Below are 25400 nucleotides of genomic sequence, written 5' to 3'. Positions count from 1 at the left end.
ATTTGCTTTTAATTTTCAGTTATAATGGATAAGAAGCTATTATGAATATCCATGGACAAATCTTTTATGGACATATTCCCTCATTTCTCTTGGATATATTACTCAGAGTAGAATTGCTGATTCCTAAGGTAGGTAGGTAAAGTTTATAAAAATGCCACATAGGCTGGGCGTGGTTGCTCACGCCTGTAATCCCAGCACTTTGGGAGGACGAGGCAGGCAGATCATGAGGTTAGGAGATTGAGATCATCTTTGCTAACATAGTGCAACCCCTTCTCTACTAAAAATACAAAAAATTAGCCGGGCGTGGTAGCCGGCGCCTGTAGTCCCAGCTACTCGGGAGACTGAGGCAGGAGAATGGTGTGAACCCGGGAGGCAGAGCTTGCAGTGACTCAAGAATGCACCACCGCACTCTAGCCTGGGCAACAGAGTGAGACTCCATCTCAAAAAAAAAAAAAAAAAAAAAAAAAAAAAAAAAAAACAAAAAAAAACCAAGAGAGAAAAAGAAAAGCCTCATAGTTTTCCAAAGTGATTCTACCATCTTAAATCCCATTTGCAATGGAACCACTTGCTTTACATCATTATTGAAGTGGAACACATGTACTCCTGGGAGGTGGGAAGCACTCCTGAAACACTTTTGGGGGTTAAAAAGACCAGAAGTATTTTTATAATAATGCTAAGGTGTTATTTGTCTTTTCCTTCATGTGCACATTTGCGTGGATGCAGCAAAAGCAATGGTGGATAAAAATAAATCGGCTGGCATTTTGGCATAATCGAAGCAGCGGCAACAAACTGCACTAATAGTTATTGTTTTCTTCACTGCTGTGTACTCACAGTGAAAAACAAAAGGAAGAAAAAAAATAAACATAACAGCATCATATAAAAATGTCCTGATGAAACAGTAAAAATTGCTAATTTGAATTTCAACCCTTGGGTACACTCAATTTTAATATTCTTTTTGTAAAAATGGGCAGTCCACATAAATCACTACAGGTGCATTCTGAAGTACAATGGCTATCCTGACAAATAGAACACTTAAATTGTAAATGAACTTGGCTGCATTTTCCGTGGAACAACATTTTTTACTTAAAAAGAAAGACTATCTGTGGTTATTCAGATTGGGTATTTTTTAGACATTTTTCAAAAATTAAGTGTGTCAGTCACTTCAAGGAAAACAACTGACAGTATGTGTTATCAGGGATAAAAGCTGAACTTTCAGGCAAATATTTGAATTTTGAAAATCTTGTAACCACCAACTTCTCAATATTTAAAGATGTATTTGATAAGATTGGTGTTGATAATATATGTGGCTTTTGATATTACACAATGAAATATGTCAACATTGGAATCTCTGAATAACTTAACCAATGTTTTGCACATAAACAATGAATGATGTTACAAAATCATGCTTGAATGAAATATCTATTCAAATTTCAAGATAGACCAATGGATTTTAATGTAACAGAATGTGAAAAGTTTATTGGTATGTCTCTTTTTCTGAGGGCCGCTGCTGCAAATTACCATAAACTTGGCGACTGGGAATAACAAAAAAACACCTTCCTCTTCCAACTATATATCCGTGTGAGACTGTTTTATTCAGCTATCTCAACCAACACAACTTGTCACAATGAATTGAATGAAGAAACAATATGAGAATCCAGTTTCTATTAAGTCATACATTAAGACGTGTGATACTGAGTACCTTATTAGTTTATTTATATCTTTTTAAAAAGTTTAATTTTCCTTGTAATATTTGATCTAATGGACATTTAGAAGTATTGAAATATTTAATTTGGAAATTAAATGCCAAATATTTAGAATATATATATCTTCATTATTTAATTTATTTGTGTTGTCATTAGAGAACAGACTGTATTATGTCATCATGTGAAATGTATTGATACTTATTTCATGGCTCTATCTGTGGTCTTTTCACATCTTGGTAAATTATCCATATTTGGACTATGTATTATGATGTTTTTTTTTTTTTAAATAGTCCCATATTTCCTTCCTCTATACTTTCCTAAAGGGGATCTGATCATGACCCTCTCCTTCCTTAAAAATTGCCAAAAGTTCTTTAGTGCCAAATTCTATGGAGATCTTTACCTACTTTTCCAGATTTATCTCTAGTATTATGAACTGTACATTTGAGGTTCTCTGAACATACCATCATATTCACACCTCTGTAACTTTTCAGTTCTACTCACTGTATTTTTAGTACCTTGTCTTTGTTATAGACCTTGTAAAGTCTCACACCCAAGACCTTCAAATGTCATTTCTTGTCTATGAGTTATATAAATACCAATGTGGCCACTGGTTCATAATATTGTTTAAATGTTTTCTATTCTTATTTTATTGTCTTCTTGTTTTATCAGTAAAAAATAGCATGAAAATTTCTGTATGTAATTATGGGTTTGTTCATTATGTCTCCCTCTAGTTCTACCAGTTTGCATAACACATTTAGAATTTCCTTTTTGAATTGCATGTGCATTTCAAATTGTTATGCCTTCTTACTAAATTTAACCTTTTATCATTATGAAAAGATTTTCTTTTTCTCAAAAAATTTCTTGTCCTGACGTTGACATTTTCTTGTGTGAATAAAACCACACCATATTTTTTATTTATTTTTCTTGTTCTTTTTTTTTTTTTTTTGAAGAGGCAGGGTCTTGCTTTGTCAACTAGGCTAGAGTGCAGTGGCCCAGTCATAACTCACTGGAAACTTGAACTTCCAGGCTCAAATAATCTTCTTGCCTCAGCCTCACAAGTAGCTGGTACTAGAGGCATGTGCCACCATGCATGGCTAACTTTTTGTATTTTTTGTAAAGAATGGGTCTTACTATGTTGCCCAGGCTGATCTTGAACTGTGGACCTCAAACAGTCCTTCCAGTGCAGCCTCCCAAAGCACTGAGATTACAGGAGTGAGCCATCACACCACACCATGCTCACTTGTTTTCTTAATGTTTTCATGGTATATACTCTTTCATTGTTTTACTTCCAACATTTTTGTCTCCATATATTTAAATTGCATATCTTGTAAATAGCTTATAGATAGGTCCTCCTATTTCTACCCAGTGTGACAATTTCTGTGTTTTGATAAGAATGTTTTGTCCAGTTATATTAAGTGCAATTTTGAAGAACAGTATGTTTTTCTATTTGTCCCATTTGTTCTTTGTTATTTCCTGCCTTTGGATGTATTGAGTATTTTTATGATTATATTTTATTTTTTCAAATCTCACTCTATAGCCCAGGCTAGAGTGCGGTGGTGTGATCTTGACTTACTGCAACCTCTGCCTCCCAGGTTCAAGTGATTCTCCTGCCTCAGACTCTTGGGTAGCTGGGATTACAGGCATGCACCACCATGCCCAGCTAATTTTTGTATTTTTAGTAGAGTCAGGGTTTTGCCATATTGACCAGGTTGGCCTCTAACTCCTTACCTCAAGTGATCCACCTGCCTTGGCCTCACAAAATGCTGGGATTACAGCTGTGAGTCACCACACCCAGCCTCAAATGTTTTTTTAACTATGCATGTTATTTTGGGGGATATGGCTTAGCTTATGAAAGGCTGCCATGAATTAGGATTATATGACTTTATACGCAATTGAATGATTTTATATGATTATATATGATTATTTATTACCCCTTCTTTGTGCTATTATTGTTATACATATATTACTTCTACATGTTACAAAATCCCAGAATCTCATATTATATATATATATATAATGTCAAAATAAGAAAAATAATTAGTCATTTAAATTTCTGCATATATGTATTTCTGGTGCTATTTACTTCTTCTATAGACATGATTTTTTAATCTGATACCATTATTTTTTCAGCTTAAATTTTTCCTAGTGTTTCTTTCATGTTGGTGAAAATTCTCCCGGGTTTTATTCATCTTACAATATATTCATTTCACCTTTTGTTGAAGGTTATTTTTTTGCTACATACAGAGCTGTAGGTTGACATTTTAAAATTTCTGTCAGCCGTTTAAAGATCTTATTGTATTGTCTTTCTGACTCTTTTGTTTCTGATGAAAAGACAACCATTATTTTTGACCGTGTTCCAATAGGAACAAAATAATATGTAACATTTCTTTTATTGCTGGCTTCTTTTAACATTTTTCTCCTTAACGTTGGTGTTCAGCATTTTCACTTTTGATGAGCTTTCATTTGTTTTCCTTTCTATTTCCCATACTTGGGATTTGCTTAATTTCTTGAAACTTTAAATTTGTGTTTTTCACTGAATTTGGGTAATGTGCAGTCATTATGTCTTCAGATATGTTTTTCTGTGTCATTCTTTCTTACCTCTTCCTCCGCTACTCCAATCATACATACGTTAGTTTGTTTGATATTATCCTACATTTCACAGGTCCCGTTCATTTTCCTTCAATCTTTCTGGGTTTAATTCCTAATAACTTAAAGTTTACTAATTCTTTCTTCTTTATGTAGACCAAGTTCATCTAATACATTTTTTAAATATTTTTTTTAAAACCTAGAATATTATCTGGCTTTTGATAGCATCATTTCTCTAATGTTGTTTCTTACCGTTTTATAAATTCTGTCCTATTCTCTTGTAAAAAATTAAACCTATTTATAATAGCCACTCTACATCAGGGATATCTGTTGATCTGCTTCTACTGACAAAATTTTTCTCCAGATTACAGGCCATATTTTTCTCATGCTTTGTATGTGTAGTAATTTTTATTGCATATTGGACATTGAGCCTCTGGATCTTACTTGCCTAAAAGATACAAGTTTTATTTTTGCAGGCAGGCAATTAAATCACAGACAGATCACTCTGATTCTACAGAGGCTTGGTTTTAGGGTTATTTATAATGGTTATATTTTAGCTTTATTCTTAACCATAAGGTGTACAGTTCTTAGTCCTGGGCTCATTTGTAAGACAAGGCCCTGCTGTGATGTTAAGGGAAGCCCAGTGTGTTCACCAAGCTATACTAACTTGACAGAACTTGACTTCTAAACTGTCTTCTTAGCATCAGACAACTGCTAAAATCTCTGCCTCCTAACTACTTACTGCTTCCTTCTAGGTTTCTTGAATTTTTCCTCTGAATGCATGTTATTTAATATTGTCCAAGCATTTGAGGGACTTATATGCAGAATTTAAGGTTATTCCTATGTGTGCCCTTCTTTTCAGGAGCTTTCTCCGATTTCCAGATATTCTGGTTACCGTAAACTCTGACTTCTGTCTCTTCAGCTCAGTAAAGCTGCTTTCTGTTTGGACTCTAATCTTATTCTGTTGCAGGAAACTAGGAAATCTCTTTCAGGGAAAAGCTGTTTAAACGAGGCATTCTTTCTCTCAAGAACTGTGTCCCCTACAGTTTTGCCTGTTTTTGTTGTCTTGTCAGTAGCTTTAGGCAGTTTATTTTAATATCTTGTGGGGAAATTAAGCATGTTAATGGTCACAGAATTAATCCAGCACAATCGTTTCTGCCATTTCGAGAATTGGAGTTCCCCTGCTGATCAGAATCATTTTCTTTAATAAGAATGTTAATAACATTACCAATGAAAGTAACAAAAATATTTGATCTGTCATCTTATTTTATATTTTCTGTTTATACAGTTTCTTAACATTTTCAATTTCTTAGATTTTCAATTTAATTTGTTTTTTCCCCCACTTTGGTAATTTGGTAGTTATTGAAAATGGAAAGTTCCCACAAACTTTAGGAAAAGATGGAATCTTTGGTAGTCTTGCTACAGGGAGCATCAAAATCAGTTTAATTTTAGTTTAATTTAATTTATTGTCATTATATTTTGAGATAGAGTCTTTGGTGCCCAGGCTGGAGTGCAGTGGCATGATCTCGGCTTACTGCAACTTCTGCCTCCTGGGGTCAAACAATTTTCCTGCCTCAGCCTCCCGAGTAGCTGTAATTATAGGCATGCACCACCATGCCTGGCTAATTTTTTGCATTTTTAGTAGAGACAGGGGTTCACAATGTTGGCCCGGCTGGTCTCGAACTCCCAACCTCAGGTGATCCGCCCGCTTTGGCAAAATCAGTTTTAAAGCTGTTCAGTTGATCCATAACATTTATAGCCCATCAGTGACAAACTATCAGTGACAGATTCTTGCTACCAAAAGTTAGCCAGTCAGAAACAGATTCACTCCAATATATATGCCTTTGGAGGGTCAAGCAATCAAAGGCATTCTCACCCAAGTTAACCATATTTTCACTGATGATGTCAACTCCTTATACTTCTGAAAACCCACCAATCTCTGAATGTCATGCTTTCCAAAAACCCTATGTATGATTAGAATTCTTTTCTGCTTGGAAAGACGGTATTTGACTGTCAGTGTTCTTCTTTATGATAATAAGCAATCAATTCTGCTTTAGAAAGTCTGTCTATTCAGTGGTTGGTCTTGCCATCCTTAGACAGTACAAAGCCTGTTTTTAATTCTACTAATTATATATCTCCATCAGTGTCAGAATGATTCCCTTCTCCCTTCTACCCCAGTGTGGTTGAACTACCATTTTTTTTTTTTTTTGGTATGATGTGGGGTCCACTTTATATATGTATTTGATTATTTTATTATATGCAAATATAATATTTTATAATTTCCTTAAGAAAAGAGCTATTTTATATCCATATTTACAGAAGTCACTTACATGTAATTTTCTGCTTAACTTGCTTTAATTAACTTCTTTATCTTTTATATTTTGCTGCTGTGTCTTTATTTGTGAGGTCTTTATTTTGAATTATGTTTTAGATTACTTGAAATTTGCCCTTCAGTGATTTTTTTCAGGAATCTCATCTAGTTTATTTCCTGAACTTTTGTACATTTAAGATTTGTTTTTGCCTTCAAACTTTATGGATAATATCTTTAAGTATAGAATTTGTCAATTACAACCTTTCACCCATAACACTCTGCAGACCTAGCCCCTTAAATTGTAGAGAGACCTTGGATAATGATAACCTATTCTTATTTTCTTATTTTTATAAACTTATTTCTTTTTTTCTGCCATGCTTGATGCCTTTAGGATACCGTTAAAATTTTCTAACTTTTGTTTTAAGTTCAGAGGTACATGTGCAGGATGTGCAGGTTTGTTACTTAGGTAAACGTTTCTCATGGTGGTTCGCTGTACAGATTATTTCATCACCCAGGTATTAAGTCTAGCATCTGTTAATTATCTTTCCTGATCCTCTCCGTCCTCCCACCCTCCACCCTCTGCCCTCCAACTGACCCCAGTGGGTGGTGTTCCCCTCTATGTGTCCATGTGTTCTCATGCTGTAGCTCCCACTTGGAAGTGAGAACACATGGTACTTAGTTTTCTGTTCCTGCATTGGTTTGCTAAGGATAATGGCCTCCAGCTCCATCCATGTCCCTACAAAGGACATGATCTCATTCTTTTTTATGGCTGCATAGTATTCCATGGTTTGTATGTGCCACATTTTCTTTATCCAGTCTGTCAGTGATGGGCATTTAGGTTAATTCCAAGTCTGTTATTGTAAATGCAGCAGTGAATATACACCTGCATGTGTCTTTATAATAGAATGATTTATATTCCTTTGGGTATATGCCCAGTAATGGGATTGCTGGGTCGAATGGTATTTCTGTCTCTAGGTCTTTGAGGAATCACCACACTGTCTTCCACAATGGTTGAACTATTTACACTCCCACCAACAATGTAAAAACATTCCTTTTTCTCCACAACCTCGCCAGTATATTTTATTTTTTGACTTTATAGTAATAGCCATTCTGACTGTTGTGAAATAGTATCTCACTGTGGTTCTGATTTGCATTTCTCTAATGAGTGATGTTGAGCTTTTTTCATATGTTTGTTGGCCACGTGTATGTCTTCTTTCGAGAACTGTCTGTTCACATCCTTTGCCCACTTTTTAATGGAGTTATAAAACCATCAGATCTCATGAGACTTATTCACCACCACTAGAACAGTATGGGGGAAAGTGCCCCCATGATTCCATCATATCCAGCTGGTCCCGCCCTTGACACATGGAGATTATTACAATTAAAGGTGAGATTAGGGTGGAGACACAGCCAAACCATATCAACATACAAAGTCTTTCACCATTTGGTCACTCACTGTCTTTTATATTTTTCTTTTAATGAATCCTTCCCCCTTCCTGTCTAATAACTTAAACACATAGACCTCTGTCTGAGTACTTAGTCCACATCCACAATCAAGAGTTATATCTCGTGTAAGCCTTTCTACAATTTTTAGATTTGTTCACTGTCTTCATTGTACTACCACTTCCACATTATACTACCACCAATTCGTATTTTATCAGAGCACACATAACACTATTGCATTTACATGTGCACCCCAATAGACTGTGAACCTTTAGAGGATAAGTAACCCATCTGATTTATCCAAGTGTCATTTGTATTTAGCAACAGTGCTTGCCATGGGAAGTGCTGTTTAATAAATATTTGTAGAATGAACGAGCAGACATGCAATTGGCATCTATTTTAAGAATGCTGGTCAGGAAGTCATAAAGGTGGGACTTGATTTTTTTTTTTTTTTTTTTTTTTTTGAGATGAGGTCTCACTTGGTCACCCAGTCTGGAGCGCAGTGGCATGATCTTGGCTCACTGCAACCTCCACCTCTTGGGTTCAAGTGATTCTCCCATCTCAACTTTCCAAGTAGCTGGGATTACAAGTGTGCTCCACCACACCTGGCTAATTCTTGTATTTTTAGTAGAGACAGGGTTTCGCCATATTGGCCAGGCTGGTCTCGAACTCCTGGCCTCAAGCGATCCATCTGCCTCGGCATCCCAAAGTGCTGGGATTACAGGTGTGAGCCACTGCACCCAGCCCTAAAAGTGGGATTTAATCAAGCTTGAAAACTTACCAACTACTTGAGTTTGTATCTCTGTGCTTTTGTGGTCTTACTTGTACAATGATGTGTTGTTAGGTAATCAATAAATCCTCTTCCAGCTCTGAAATGTCATGACTTTCTAAATCCATTTATCCAATCACCAATATTTCTTCTGGAGAAAACGATAGGTCTATTAATAATTTCAACAAAAATTTTAGTGTATCAGGGAAACCAAACACTAAAAACATAGCTTTTTCTATATGTGACACATAATTGATCTCATTCATTGCCCATAACACCCCAACCATGTAGATAATATTATTATCCTTATTTTACTGATAACTACCTGAGACAGAGATTATGCAATTCTTCTAAGTTCACAAATCACCTGTAAATCATGAAATTAATATTTGGAACTAGGTAAACTTACATGAGTTCTATGCTTTTAACTAGCACATTATATGGCTTCTTACGGTTCTATGCAGCTAGAATTACCTTTAAATGTAAATTTTGTTTCCAGTAAAGGCCATTATTCATTGCTCATAGTAGGTGCTCACTATATATATTTGTTGAATGAATGAATAAACTTTCATAATTTATCTGACAAGGTGTTGATATAGCAAGTAAACTAGAGCTGCAAGCACTCTGTAAATAAAACAGAACATATCTAATTGGCTGTCTCGCACTTTCCCATATTTACATGTAGTGAATATTAAAATGTAGTTGTGACCTTTATAAAGCACCAAAAGCAGCGTTTAAGAAGAAGAAAAATTTAAAAACTAAAATATTTTGCAAGTTCTTACATTTCAGCTAAGCATTACCACAAATAAGGGCATTATTTATAAAATACAGCAGTAATAATGCTTCCTGCAGATTAGCATGGAGAATGTATATCAGTAATAAAATCATAAATGTACTAGGCAGGTGGAATATCCTCACTGTGTTTAGTATTATCAGGATACAGTGGCACTTAGATCTAAACAGAAATTCTGATGTTAAGGTTGTCTTTAACATATGACTTTTGTATTTTAAAAATTAGCATAAAATATGCTGTAATCATGGATAAAACTCTTTAAAACCTCTTGATTTGCATAGTTTAAAAGTACTTTGTATTACTATATAAAATACAGAAAAGACTGACAAGCAAAAGTCTGAAACCTATATTGCCACCATTGAAAAAGAACCACTGGCAACATATCGTATGAGTAGGAGTGTGTGTGTGTGCGCGCATACGTGTGTGTGTGAGAGAGAGAGACAGAGAAAGAGAAGTTAGACTGAGAAAATCTGAATATATTCCAATATTGTAGGTAAGGGTATGTTAGTGATGACAGTAATATTCCCAATGCAATGTCTCCTGCTCCCTCATGTTCTTGAACGACACTCACTCTACCTCTTGCACGTCCCCAGTAAGTATTTTGGGAACTCCTAGCATTTATTTTGATTCATCTACTGTTTCTGTTTCCCATTTAAAAATATTCTCTGTTCAAGGCCACTTGGTGCTGCCAGTGCTCATACAAGTTGACCTCTTAGTCTATGCTGAGAGTGTCCTTCTGTTGTTGGGTTCCATGCAGATACTCTGTAACTCACGTTGTTATCTTGGGCTGACAGTCTGGGCTCTACTCCTCTATGTAATTTACATAGGAATTCATGCAGACACTTCCTTAAGGTTCTGTCCCTAACTGCCCTTGCTACAGAGACCCCAAACAAAACTAAAAGGAAAACGGGGTCAGATGAGGAATGAGGTGCTAACAAATGCATTTTGTTTTCTTGACTCTTTTCTGTATGCAAAAATGTATTAGGTTTCACTATATGAAATCATCAATATTCAGGCATTTTTTGCATGTAAAATCAGCATTTAAAAAAATTACTTTAAGTTCTAAGATATATGTGCTGAACCTGCAGGTTTGTTACATAGGTATAGATGTACCATGGTCGTTTCCTGTATCTGTCAACCCATCATCTTGGTTTTAAGCTCTGCATGGATTAGGTATTTGTCCTAATGCTCTCCCTCTCCTTTCCTCCCACCCCCCGACAGACCCCAGTATGTGATGTTCCACTCCCTGTGTCCATGTGTTCTCATTGTTCAACTCCTACTTATGAGTGAGAACATGTGGTGTTTGGTTTTCTGTTCCTGTGTTAGTTTGCTGAGGATTATGGTTTCCAGCTTCACCCATGTCCCTGCAAAGGACATGGACTCATTCTTTTTTATGGCTGCATGGTATTCCATGGTATATATGTGCCACATTTTCTTCATCCAGTCTATCATTGATAGGCATTTGAGTTGGTTCCAAATCTTTGCTATTGTAAAATCATGCAAAATCAGCATTTTCAAATGCTTTAACCTAATGACATTCACTCCTGTTTTACTTTCAGCCAGAATTCTGTGGCCAACTCCTAATTTTTCTCCATTGACTACTTTTTTATTTTTCCATGTGGCAATGAAACTCCTTTTAATTTAATAAATAGAAAAAATAAATTATTTTAGGATCTCACTCTGTCATTCAGGCTGGAGTGCAATAGTATGATCATAGCTCACTGCAGCCTCAAACTCCTGGGGTTGGGGGATTCTCCTGCCTTAGCCTCTCAAGTAACTGGGATTACAGGCATATGCCACCACACCTAGCTAAGATTTTTTTTTTTTTTTCCCAGAGATGGAGTCTTCCTATGTTGCCAAGGTTGGTCTTGAACTCTTAGCCTCAAGTGATCTCACCTCAGCCTCCCAAAGCACTGGGATTACAGTTGTAAGCTACAGCAGCCTACCTCCCTTTAATTTTAGTTAGACATGGCCACATAGGTAAAGACTACCTTTCCTTCTACCTCCTCTAGCATGGCACCTAATATACATATGACACTAATATCCACTGTGCTCTGCTCAGCTACTCAGGAAATTACATATTTATTCTGGATCCTGAGTCAGAAGATGGATTTTTCTCTCTGGATCTGTCAGTTCCCAGTCAGAGGACATTGCAAATCTCACTAAATTATCTGAGCTCAGGATCTCTGTCTTAAAGTGTGGCAGCTAGACCAGATGACTTATGACTTGCCTTCAGAAAGTGGCTGATTTCTAATATCTCTTCAAGCTTTAAAATTCTGTCACCCTTTAGAGCATACAGAGCCTGTGTTTAAATTTTTCCAAAAGAGTCTATCTATATATGTAATTTCATTTACTCTCTTTGGTTAATTTTGGCAAATCTTGATTCAGTGCCTATTGTAAGTATAAAACTATTTTATATGTTACATGTAGACATACGCCTCCTTTAAGAAGTTCATTAAAGGTGGAAAGTCTGGCCTATGTTTTGTAGTTCTTATAGCATCCAGCAACACAACTCATTAAATACTTGCCAAACTCTGTTTAATTCATGATAAGAAAATAAACCCTTGTCTCCTCAATATAGAGTAGAAGTAGCATATGAAAGTTAAGCTGTGTTAGTTCTTACTCATAAGTGGCAGTTGAACAATGGGAACACATGGACACAGGGAGGGAAACATCACACACTGGGGCCTGTCAGGGGGGTGGGGGCAAGGGGAGGGAGTGCATTAGGACAAATACCTAATGCATGCAGGGCTTAAAACCTAGATGAGGGGTGGGTGGGTGCAACAAACCACTATGGCACATGTATACCTATGTAACAAACCTGCACGTTCTGCACATGTATCCCAGAACTTAAAAAAAAAAAAAAAACCAGGCAGGCACGGTGGTTCACACCTGTAATCCCAGCACTTTGGGAGGCCGAGGTGGGCAGATCACAAGGTCTGGAGTTTGAGACCAGCCTGGCCAACATGGTGAAACCCCATCTCTACTAAAAATGCAAAAATTAGCCAGCTGTGGTGGTGGGCACCTGTAGTCCCAGCTACTTGGGAGGCTGAGGCATGAGAAACACTTGAACCCAGGAGTTGGAGGTTGCAGTGAGCCAAGATCACGCCACTGCACTCCAGCCTGGGTGACAGAGCAAGACTCCATCTAAAAAAAAAAAATTCTATTTTCTCCTGGAAAAAAAAAAAAAGTTAAGCTGTGAATTCTAACAAACATTGCCACTGCATGAAAGTTTTAAGTAACTAAAGTTTTGTTAATAATATTCTACAGAATGGTTCTAGTTGTCTCCTTGTAGCCTAAAATGAGTTTTATGTGGTTTCTAAGAAATGATAATAACACCATGGGTTGTAATATGTCATTTTATGTAATATTAAAATGGAAAACGTTTCCAGAAAAACTATGTTGTGCCATTGGCTGTAAGAAGTATCTTGATTTTGGAGAGATAAAAATGTTAAAACACGCCTTTATCACAAAAATATGTGACAAGTTACTGAAGCAATAGATACTAGTAACCACAGCAACAATGTGGTTATACTCTGTTTGTTAGATTAGGTAGAATAAGTGCCTTATATGCATGACCTCATTTATATATCAGGTTGATGCTGTTATTATTCCTGTTTCAGAGAAACCTATTAATTTTCCCAAGATTGAATGTCTAACATGTGGTAGATCGAGGAGAAGAACCCATCTCTACCAGACTCTACTGAATGACTTCTTAGCAACTGCAATAAGATCTAGGTGTTGTGTAGTTTCTTCAGAAGCAGGCACTCCTAACTTTAGAAATTATTGGGCTTGGACTCTAAGTTTACTAGCATTTATACATCCTAAACATTGGTTAATCAAATTGAAATCTCACGAGGATCCTGTTCCACTTATTTTTCTTTTTTCCGTGGATTGTAATTTTTCTGTGTTACTGAATTGGCTTGTTTTCTTTCATTCTTGTAAACAAAATGCCAGGGAGATGCAGTATTATCTGTGGGATGAAGTTCAGGTATTGTAGGGATTTCCCAAACAAAATATATTTCTGTGGTTGTTAAGCAATGTGTAAAAGATTTACATCAGGGCTTCTGTACAGATGAAGATGAATGAAAATCCCACAATTTCCCATTCTTGGAGATATGAAATATAATTGGCGTGCTGTATTAAAATAGCTAACAATTAGATCTCTTGGTTTTTGACAAAGGACATGGCTTTTGTCTATAAATCAAAGATTGCAGAATTTTTGCCCCAGAGGGAGGAGAAGACAAATTTATGCTGTCAATTTTATCTGGGTGCTGATTATTTAGTTTTCTACTTCTCCCTTTCCTGAAGTGAGGCCCCATAGCACATTTGAGATCTTTAGTACCCTGACAATGCACAACTTGAAGAAGGAAAGATGCATCCAAGTCACATAATTTCAGCTCGTTAGCATGTCTTGAAGAGTTTAGATGAATGGAAATGAAAACCATGTGAATGTGAGCAGACTACCACAGGTCTTCTACATGAGCCCCTAAGGTTGGTCATCAACAAACCAAGGTGGAAGAATTTGTCATTTATTTACTAGGTGACCTTCAATCACATATGTATCTAGCAACCTCACAAAGTTTGTGTGAGGATCAAAAATACATTTGCATTTTATAAACTGGAAAGTGTCTTAAACATTTCAGAGCACCTTATAGAGAAGAAATTTCATTCCCACTGACCATTATCAACCTACAATTTGTCTATCCAGCTTATTTCCAGTGTCAACATCACCTAGAATGAATCAGGGTACTTTAGGGTAATGTTTTTCAAGTGATTATGATACAAGATCATTTTTTAAAAATCATGCGTTGTTGACAGATAATTTGATAAATACCAAAAAATTTACTAGAGAAAATGATAGAGAAAAACAAAGATATGCAAAATACGAAGTCTAATTGTCATTAAATTCAATGGACCTAAAATCAGTGGGTCAAATTGCTATAAGAGATTCCTACAACCTTCATCACATGACTGAACTTATTTCATTTTATATTGGTTATCAGTGTTTCAGGATCCAGAGCTGTTCTGTGACAACACTTTGAGTAGCACTGGATGGGGGAGCACATGATAATGGTACTTACGGGATTACAAGATTCTGCAAGACTTGGGCCCTGCTTACTCTCAACACTGAACTTCTCACAGTTCTTTGAGGGTGTCACCCTCATTCCCTACATCAAGATCACCAAGATTTTATTTTGCTATTCCCTCTGCCTGGCATGGTTGTACCACCCCTCTTTGCATGGATAATACCATTTTATCCTTTAAATTTCAGATTCAACTTTGCTTTCTCAGGAAAGTCTGGCTTGAACCCTCAGACTCAGTTATGTTACTTTACTATAGGTCTTCATTACGCCTTGAATTTCCTTTAGCTATATATGCTATTTGTAATAATTTGTTGCCTGTTAGCAACCACATACCGAAACCTTCTCTGGGATAAGGACTATGTGAATGCATATCAGTTTCAGAATCCCCAGCACTAGCGACTGCTCACCACACGGTAAGAACTCAACAGATACTGTTCGCTGACGGACTACTTTTCTGAGCTTGATAAATCTAAGAGTTGTTTACACAAAATAATTCTCTTTAAAAATAGTTAATATTTGCCCCTTCCCTATCACAGAGGTAGGTATGTCATTTTTAGCATTGTCAACAACAACAAAATCTCAGGTTCATGCAGTGAATAATATAGAACAGTCACAGATATTTTTAATATAGTCGTGACAATTATTCATTGAAGTACCACTTTAAAAAATCAATTGGTAAAAGATTTTGTGTCATTTTCATGTAAGCAGTCGAAATTTTCTTGACAGAGCAATATACTGCGGGAATGACTTTTACTGCTATTTGGTATCTATTTTACATCAATGTGGTATTAATGGTAAGAAGCCAGGAGGTTCAGTTTTGTGATAGCACTGCTATTTATATCATCACAGATGAAACTCGGAAACCTAATTATATATCTGTTAAATGTCTAGTTCCAAAAAATTATATATAGTAGTTTTATATTTACTCAAACAGGCAAATATTTCTATTCATGACTTTAAATTCCCATATAACACACACATATATATATATATATACACCTTGAGGTGGTTGGCTTAGGACAGTAGTTCATCATTTGCTTTGTATCCTAATAGATAAAAAGTATCTATTAATTTGTAAATTAAATCCATTAATTAACCTATATGATCATTTCCCAAATTTTTCTTTTCTGTTAAATTTCCTGTCCATCAATTTTTCATCATTTATTCACTTACCAATCTATATTTATATAAGGGTGGAAAAAACCTATACGAAATATGCTAAGCATTTTGCATAGTTTTTCATGTTCTGTAGTTTAGAAGTGAGATATTTGGTGAATTGTGTATGAGTGAGTGATTATCTTCAACCTCATATTTATAAACTTTAAAATCAAGCAGTTAGACTTCTATTGCATAAAATGTAGTAAGTAGCTAGAGAAAAATCAGGTACACTAAATATATAAATTATATGTATTTATATATTTAAGGTATTAAGGAACTGAATAAGGAAGATTAAATAAAAGTAGTTTACTAAATAAGTAAAAATAGTTTACTATTGCTGTGTAACAAATTACTGTCTTATCCTTAGTGGTTTGAAACAACACCCATTAATAAGTCATAGTTTTATAGTTCAGAAGTCTGTGCCCAGCATGGCAAAGTTCTTTGCTTGGGGTCTTTTAAGATTAAAATCAGATTGTCAACTGGGGCTGTACTTCTCATCTGTAGCTTGGAATGCTTTAACAGTCTCATTGGCTGTTCTGAGAATTAATTTTCTTGTGTTTGTAGAATGCAGGTCCTAGTTTTTCCGTAGCTGTTGGCTGGAAACCACTTTCACCTCCTTGAGGCGTACCTCTCTGTTGTCTGTTTACAACATGGGTTTTTACTGTTTTCCAAGTGTGGCCAAGTACTTGTTTCTGACTTTCCCTTCTGCAGCCAGCCAGGGAAAACTCTGTGTTTTTAAAGGACTCATGAGATTACATAAGGCCCACCTGGGTAATCTCCCTTTCTCAAAGTTAACCATGCCATATAACATAACCTGTGTATTAGTTCATTTTCACACTGCTATAAAGAACTACCTTAGAGTAATTTATTAAAAAAAGAAGATTAATTGACTCACAGTTCTGCATAGCTGGGAGGCCTTAGGAAACTTACTGTCATGACAGAAGGCAAAGGAGAAGCAAGGCACATTTTACATGGCAGGAGAAAGAGAGTGAAGGGGAAGTAGCACACACTTTCAAACTACCAGATTTCATGAGAACTCACTCACTATCACGAGAATAGCAAGGGGGAAGTCTGCCCCCATAATTCAATCACCTCTCACCAGGCCCCTCCCCTCATACATGGGGTTTACAATTTGAGATGAGATTTGAGTGGGAACATAGAGCCAAACCATATCAGCCTAGTCCCAGGAGTAAAATCCTTCATAATTAAGAGCCTGGAGATAGGCAAGGCATGTGTACCAAGGGTAGGAGAGCTTGGAGGTCATCTTAAAATTCTACCTACCACAACTCCCAATGAGAGAAGACATTCATGTGAAAACTAACGATAACCAACTATTTTTACCTGTGAAAATTTGCTGTTTCTCAATTTGCACTAAGTATAAGTCTTGGTCCATGAAGAGGATTTATCATGGAAAATATAAACCAGTAAGAGGCTGGCTTGATGAATGAAAAGCTAAAGGAGGACCAAACTTAGGACCAGTTATCTCTGCAAGATGTTTTCTGAGTTCTCGGTGGCTGGGGCCACAGAAAAGCAGAGTAAAATCTGTTGTGTCTTAGTACTTAGGACTTTCCTTAAATGAAATGTTTGCATATTTTGAAGACCACATAGGGTAGGACATAAAGGGCTAAGCTCCAATCTATAAAGGCAATCTTGTCATTTTAGAGCTGAGAAGATAGAGACACACCAGGTTCACAAACAAAAGCACCACCACACCTGAGGAACAGAGACATACCAGTGTTGGACTAAGTCTTACTAAAATTGCAGCCTAATCCTGACCCAGCTCAATCCTTTGGTAGATTAAATGACCACCCCTCTCCTCGCTGCTTAATAGAGGAGAGTTGAACTATTAGTTGGTGGAAGATAACATAAGTCTCTGTGATTCACTTATATATAATACATGGCATAAAATTTAATTGTTATACATGAAAAGAGAGATGTAAATGTGAGTATCAAGAAATAACACAGGCTGGGCATGGTGGCTCATGCCTATAATCCCAGCACTTTGGGAGGCTGAGGCGGGTGGATCACCTGAGGTCAGGAGTTCGAGACCAGCCTGACCAACATGGCAAGACCCCATCTCTACTGAAAATACAAAATTAGCCAGGTGTGGTGTCACATGCCTGTAATCCCAGCTACTCTGCAGGCTGAGGCAGGAGAATCACTTGACCCCAGGAGGCGAAGGTTGCAGTGAGTGGAGATGGCGCTATTGCACTCCAGCCTGGGCAACAATAGTGAAACCCTGTCTCAAAAGCAAGAAAAAAGAAATAACACAAACCTTGGATGCCCACAAATGAAACAGATATTAGAGTCAGAAGCCAGAGAATTTAAAATAACTATGATTAATATGGTAAATAAAAGCATAGAAAAGAGAGACAAAATGAAAGGGTAAGCAATGTAAACACATTTCATGAATATACAGTTATTTGAGATATTTCACATTATTTCATACTAAGTCTTCTCAATTCAGTGTATATTTTGCACTTGGCATGCATCTCACTTTGGACTAGCCATATTTCAAGTGCTCTGTAGTTTCATGTGACTAGTGGACAGTACCATTCTAGACAAACACATAACGTAGGAGAGGAAAATATTTCTTAAGGTGCCAAAAGCTCAACCAAAATAAGATTGATAAATTGGAGCTCATCAAATTGAGAACTGTTCATCAAACATAACATTAAGAGGGTGAAAATGCAAGCCACAAAGCTGGATAATATTCCCAATACCGAAGACTTGTATTCAGAATCTATAAAGGCCCCTGATAGATCACTGAAAAATAAAACAATAATAGAATGAGTGAACTGTGGGCATAGGTAATTTGTGTGTGTGTGTGTGTGTGTGTGTGTGTGTGTGTGTACTTTTTGTATTAAAATATGATTTTAGATTTTTGCCTCAAAAATATGAGCATTTTACTTATTACATTTTTCTAGGAAATAGTTTTAGATTCATTATTTTGATATTTATCATATCAAATTTTTTGATGTATGATGTGGTACATATGGAGATACTTTTCCATAGTATTATTTTATATTTACTAGACATAAATATATATTTCTGTCTATTTGCATATTTCTAGTTATCCCAATATATATTTTTCATAAATGTGAAATACAACTATATTATAAAATCATTATAATGTATTTATGCATGATCATTACCAACCTAATTACTTAATGGTATTATGGATTTGATAGCTTAATAGTTAAAGAAAGTTTTGTATTCCCTAGTGGTGCATTCACTTTTAAAGTGACAGCAACCATTTTAATCTTACAGATAAAAATTGGGAAGTGATACAGAAAGCATACTGCAGTCAATTGAAACTAAGAAAATAACCACTGGAGGGATAGTCCAAAATGGAATTTTGCTATTTTTATTTAAAAAAAAAAACACATTTGCAAAAAAAACAAAAAACAAAAACAAGTTTTCCTCTGAATAATATTAAAAATAACAAGATTCATGTGATTCTCAGTGTGAGGTTATCTTAGCAAAATCAAATAAAATGTAGACAATTGAATTTCACCCAGTAACAAATATCACTGGTCCCTAAGAATATTGCACTCAAGATGATGGAAGTTTTGTAAAGCTCTATAAAGTTCTGTAAAACATTCAGGGAAAATAAAGTGCTATGAACTGCAAACAGAATGGTACATGTTAAGTGCAAGATGATTCAGTAAGTAATGTTTAAAATACATTTTGAAATTTTGAAGACTTACATATGATTTTGCTATAAAGACCATTTTTTGGATGACCTAGTTACCCTGGTATTTTGGTACCTAGTAAGTATGGAGCTTGAGCCTAGATGAAGCAAGAAAAATAGCAGTGTTTTGTATTATCAACCAGGTAAGATTTTTATGGTAGGGAAAAGTGATCTGATGAATTGGTGTAAAGAAAGTCAGATCCCAGTTCTATACGTAATTAGTTGTGTGAACTTGGGCAAACCACACACATTTATTTACATGGAAAAACTGAAATCATATGCAAACAGATAACAATTTTACATGTCTTCTTATTTGGAATTTTCACACTGAATGTACCTTATTAAAACCTACAGTAATCTTGCCACTGAATCTACAAACCAATTATTTATTTATTTATTTATTTATTTATTTGCTCTAGCAAGCCTAATACTGGTGAATTTTACATTTTACAAAATTCTTGTATATCCTATCTCACTAGATTATTCTAACAAGCCAGGGATTTAGGAAGGCGTGAGATAATTAACAGTTTACATATGTTTATGAGCAACATGAGCCAAGCCACATCATAACTAGACCAAATCCACGTTTGAGTACACTTTAAAAAGGGAGTTTTGTTATTCTGGTTAGAATTTAGTTGAGTCAAATGATGCAAAACAAAGAAAACCTATATTCATATCATATAGGCTCATCTGTATTCAAACTACCTTTTTCAGATCACAAATATCAGCAGGGATAAATATGTAAGAATAGTTCCAGGAGTAATGGAATTATGCCTTGCTGTTTGGCACTGTTGGAAACTACATCAGAAATACAGGCTCTGGGCAAGGAGGAAGAAAGCTTTTTCACATGGGGAGAATAATGATAATTGGAGTAAGGAGGTTCTCATTACTTCCTACAGACTGTATGCTGGAGTTTCACTCAAGTGAACAATGAACCTGCTTAAGTTTTTTATGGCATCTGATCCCCTTGACCTACTTGTTAGAGAGCTGGGATCAAGAAGGACTTCTGAAAGCCCAAGGGGAATACAGAAATGTTAGGCAGGCTTCCTTTTCAGTTCTGTCAGTCATGTTCCATGTGACCGATCTCCTACTCTTTAAGTTAACTGTTTATTGATTTGTTATCCTGGCATTCACGACCTTGAACCACGACCTAGTCCTGGAAGTCTAATGTAGCTTGGAATATGTGCTTATTGGAAAATTTCTTACTCTAAAAAAAAATTCCCTTCATGTCCCATGTTTAGTTTTCTTTTGATATATCTTCCAACTGTAATGATCTTCTCCCACCCCAACTGTCATCTGTTAAAATTCTATCTTATTTTCAAGGCCCAGTAACAGTCAGTTCTTTCAAAATTCTAACCAGATTCCACAAGTGAATTTGATAGTTCATATAGCAGTGTTTGTAGCTCTCTGCAACACTTGTCTTCTGCCTTGTTTTAGATATACTGCCTTATTCCCTTGCTCCCTAACTTGATTGCATATTCCTTGAAACTTGGGATTGTGTCTCATCTACCATTTTACCCTACATATCTTCAGCAGTTTTTTTTTTTTTTCATTTTTCATTTATTTTCGTACAAAGCAGGTATTTGATATTTACCTCCTAATGAATGCCTGTTGTCTAAGTATTCATATTTGGGCCTATTAAAATCAAGAAGATGATTAAAGATTAAAATGCATTATCTTTCTTTGTAATTAGCTTTTTATTCTATATATTTATATAACATGGAAACATTTCCAGCAAAAACAGCTCTTGCATTTATATTTTCTTCCTCAAGTGAAATCAAAACCAAAACCTCAGTTTTTCTTAAACTCATTTCCTATTATTGTCTTCCTTAGCTGATTTAATAGATTTTATGGAATTTAATAATATATGAGTTGGCTTTTCCTTTTCTCAGCTTAAATCTATGGCTCACTAAGCAATTCAATGTATGGGTGGGCCATATTTATGAGTCCCCCTCCCCAAGTAGGAGAGAAGTAGAGGTGACTAAAATGAATCCTTAATATACATTTGGAGTTGACTTCCTCATGATTTGCCTTACCAGCTATGCCATAAAGATTATAGTTGCCAAAATACAATCAAGCAAATAAATAGGACAGAACTCCATCTAATGCAAGGGAGGTCTTGCATATTTTATTTCACAATGTGGTTATCAATGATTTATAACCTTCCCTTTTTCATTCAGACAAAGTTGCATGTATTCCATGAGGTTATAAACTTTCATTTTTTGATGCATAGTTCAATCAGCATTATTTACTACAGACAACAACACTTGAGGGACACGTAAATTTTACTTTATCTTCACTGGCATAATGATTTATCAAGCACACAATAAAAGGGGGAAAGCACTCAAGCCATGTACAGTTGTTTGGATATTACTTTCTTCCCATAATAAATCTCTGGTTTATGATAACCTGTGCATAAACCTGGTAAGCCAATACACTTTGACACCATGCTGATTCTATATGCAAGGATTGCCTGCCACACTGTCGATAAAAGTAAGGGAGCTATCAACCATTGAAACATACCTTCAGTATTCTGATGGGTCTGACTCCATCATTGCAATTATTTCAATTCAATGGGTCTTGATAATCATCTGGGACCAATAATTTGGAAACATCAACTGAGAAAAGCTGATATCCACATGAATTACCTCCTCCATTGTATTCAAAAGAAGTAAAATAATTTTAGGCTTAGGGTGACAGAGTTGCCCAAGGTCAGTAATATTTCATACGTACCTATGATATAGAACTTCAATTATTGTCTAGACATTTCATTGTTTTTTGGATCAGGTATGCATTGATAGGCTACTTATTGTGAATTTGGCTAATAATTATACTAAATAAAAACTATTTATTGAGTGACTATTACTGTGCCAGTTTAAGGATCATTTTGTTAGTTCTAAGAACCTTCTGTGTTGGAACTGATTCATCCTGGCTCTTGAGGGCTGATTCTGTGCATCTCTTCCCAAGTCCTCATTCATTGATGTTACGTTGCTAGCTTGAAATTGACCATGGTATGAGTATTACACAATGGAATTGAAAAACGCTACAAATCAGGGCTTTTCGAATTTTTGGTTTAACAGCACATGATTATATCCTTTGGTGGTATTATTTTCATTTTCTCAATGGAGTAATTAAGGCGCAAAGAGATTATACATAAGTTTTGTTTATAGTTGGGGCTATCAGTATGGACATTTTAGGCTAAGGATTTGAATCCTGGTCTATTACCTTCCAGAAGCCATGCTCTTCCCATTATGAGTAACTCGCTGAGGCTGCATACCCACTCAACCAGGGTTAATCATTGTGAATAAACTCTTCAATAAATTCAGCTGAACATTCACCTTCCTTAATATTTTGGCTATATTTAATTTTTTATAAATGTAAATAACCAATTATCTTAGTAGAGGTTTTGTATAATCAACTAGTTTGTTTTCAATGAAGTGTGTTTTTTTATGGGAATGATGACTTGCTAGGATGAAATATTGGCACCTTTTTCTCTGAGTGATATTGACACATCAGTACTGATATTTTAACCTTCACAGTCCAACTGGCAAATTTAGCAGGAAGCACAAGGGGATGGAATGGCAGGAAGAAAAGATAGGTGGGAAAGGAATTTTAAAATGTATAAAGATATCAGGGACAGCATAACTTTTTTAAAAAGCACAAGAAGAGTAAATTTCAAAGTCATAGTGGTTTTACCTTCAATGAATTATTGACAGTAAAAAAAAAAAAAAAAAAAAAAAGATCAGTAGTTTTTCTCTTCACAAGCAGGGTACAGTTCCATGTCTGTCTTCCTAGTGATCCAGAGCTGTTTTTAAATTCAAACCATTTTACTTGTTTGACTGCTTGTCTTGTTTCTGTAATCTGTTGTTATGGAAATGACTGAGATATCAAAACATTGTTCAGTATGATCCCACAGGGGAAAGGGAGGTTCTAGGAGGAAAACTCTGAAAGAGGTTTAGAGGCAAACTGAAAACAAATTTGGACTTTGCACTTAAAAATCAAAACACATTTTTTGCTTGGCTGTGCTTTTATTTTTTCAAAGATTTTCTCCCCTGTGGAGGCTTAATTCTCTAGTTGGTGAAAGGGCCATGAAGCCCATTTTCAGTTGTTTACCATACACTTACGAACCCAAATAAGTCAATGACACCAGTTTGTGCTTGCACACCAGGAATAGTTTAACCATTTTGAGTGAACTGACAAGCTAATATAAATGAAATGAATCAAACCAGTTATTACTTTTAATGGTAAAGCTGCAGTTACTTTTGCACCAACCTAATTATTTGGAATAATGGATAGGCTAAATGACTGTTTAAAAATGTTTGCACTCTCAGTATCTTTCCATTTGTTTGTGAATGTAGACATGTACTGCAAAGGTCAGCTTTTTATCAAGTGTACATCTATTGTCCTGAAATGTTTATTTCAAGGCTCAAATGACTTTCTCCAATTTTAGTATATGCTTTAAAATAAAAAGTTTCAGCTTCAAACACCATAATAAGAAATATGTTCATGTAAATAAATGCATTTATTCTCCTTCGTCTTAGGGTTTAAGGGGATAATTGCATTACCAATTTCAACTTGCCATTGTCTGGCTTTTGTAAATATTGGTCAAATTAGTTCTTTGTAAATAATAGACCTAAACCATTGACCAAAAGATAATCTTTCATTCCAAACAAAATATTAAAATTATGGAAGATAAATTTACTACCATGCTAAACATTTGAGAAAGCTGGGTTACTTGGTGGGTGGTTTGCATGGTGGAAGAGAGAAGAAAATTTACTTTCTCCCTTTTCATCCTGAGCTTGAGCACTGCTGGGATCCTCTGTTTGAAGATAAGAAAGATTAACAGGGAGCATGAGAAAACATTTTCTGGGGTGCAGTCATCAGGTTGCCATACATCTTTTAAAAGGGTCAAGCTTGACATGCCCAAGTCTTTGGGAACAGCTTCCTCTTCTGTAGATCCTATCAGATGTGCAGTAGCCACTAATCTGGCAGTGCCACTAATCTGTCAGTGTGGTCTGCAACATGATAAAGTTATCTGGAGTTGAGTTTCCCAGTGGTGGCGACCATGTCAGTGTTATTTAGCAATGCATACCTGGCAGCCAGCATATTGCGTTGGCATTTAGCAGTTCCACAATAAATGCTTGTGGAATGGTGTTAGTTGAGGTTACATTCAGTTATCTATAAAATGGGAATGGAGCCAAATGTGACTCAAAATGGGGATGTTGAGAAGAAACAAGTGATGTGTGCGGAAGTGTTTTAAAAAGTTGTTATTCTCACATATAATATATATTAGTCACTTTACAAATATAATTCCTTTTCTAATATTTTGTGACATAAAATACGAACATAACATACATACATCTTCACCTGGAGACAATTAGTTAAAGCAATTGTTAGAAAAATTTAATATCAAAATAAAAATGCATATTTCAACACCAGGCAATTTTTTTCAACTTTGGATATTCCTCATGCAAATTTGGTGGTTATTTTTGAACAATTGAATTATTTCTGTAATACTATGAGCTTGCAGGCATTATTACCTTAGGCGCTTCAAACTTATTTCTAGATAATTAGAGTGTTCTATTACTTAACTGTATTATGTTACTGCTCCCTTTGCTGAAACAATGTTCTGTGGTCTTACACCCTGAAATTCTCCAGGTAATGCTTAAATTTGCATCTTTGCATATCTTGTATTGAAGCTGTCTCTGTAAATGTTGCGTCCCCATGTAATTCCTCCATATCTTTCTTAGCTTAGTCAACTCTAACTAAGCCCTTAAATCTTCCTGCTCCAGTCCTCAAAAAGAGAATCAATCATAGGCTTAATGTTGATGGCTTAATTTGATAAACTTAAGTTAT

The 25400-nt window shown here is 35.6% G+C and overlaps 1 long non-coding RNA gene across 2 annotated transcripts in view; it reads left to right on the top strand.

The window, feature by feature from the left end:
• LOC135969367 (uncharacterized) overlaps positions 1-25400 on the top strand; it is a 70037-nt gene that overhangs the window by 8444 nt on the left and 36193 nt on the right. The window contains exons 2-3 of one of the 2 annotated variants that reach the window (XR_010584566.2): positions 20-128; positions 724-1571. The exons of the other annotated variant lie outside the window; for it this stretch is intronic. This is a non-coding gene — a long non-coding RNA (uncharacterized lncRNA). Of the gene's footprint in view, positions 1-19; positions 129-723; positions 1572-25400 lie in introns of those variants that run through there. 2 annotated transcript variants of the gene reach the window in all.

Source organism: Macaca fascicularis, chromosome 2 (genome assembly GCF_037993035.2).
Source record: "Macaca fascicularis isolate 582-1 chromosome 2, T2T-MFA8v1.1".
NCBI lineage: Eukaryota > Metazoa > Chordata > Mammalia > Primates > Cercopithecidae > Macaca > Macaca fascicularis.
The sequence above is the reverse complement of the archived record's forward strand: the minus strand, read 5'-3'. Positions and strand labels throughout refer to the sequence as shown.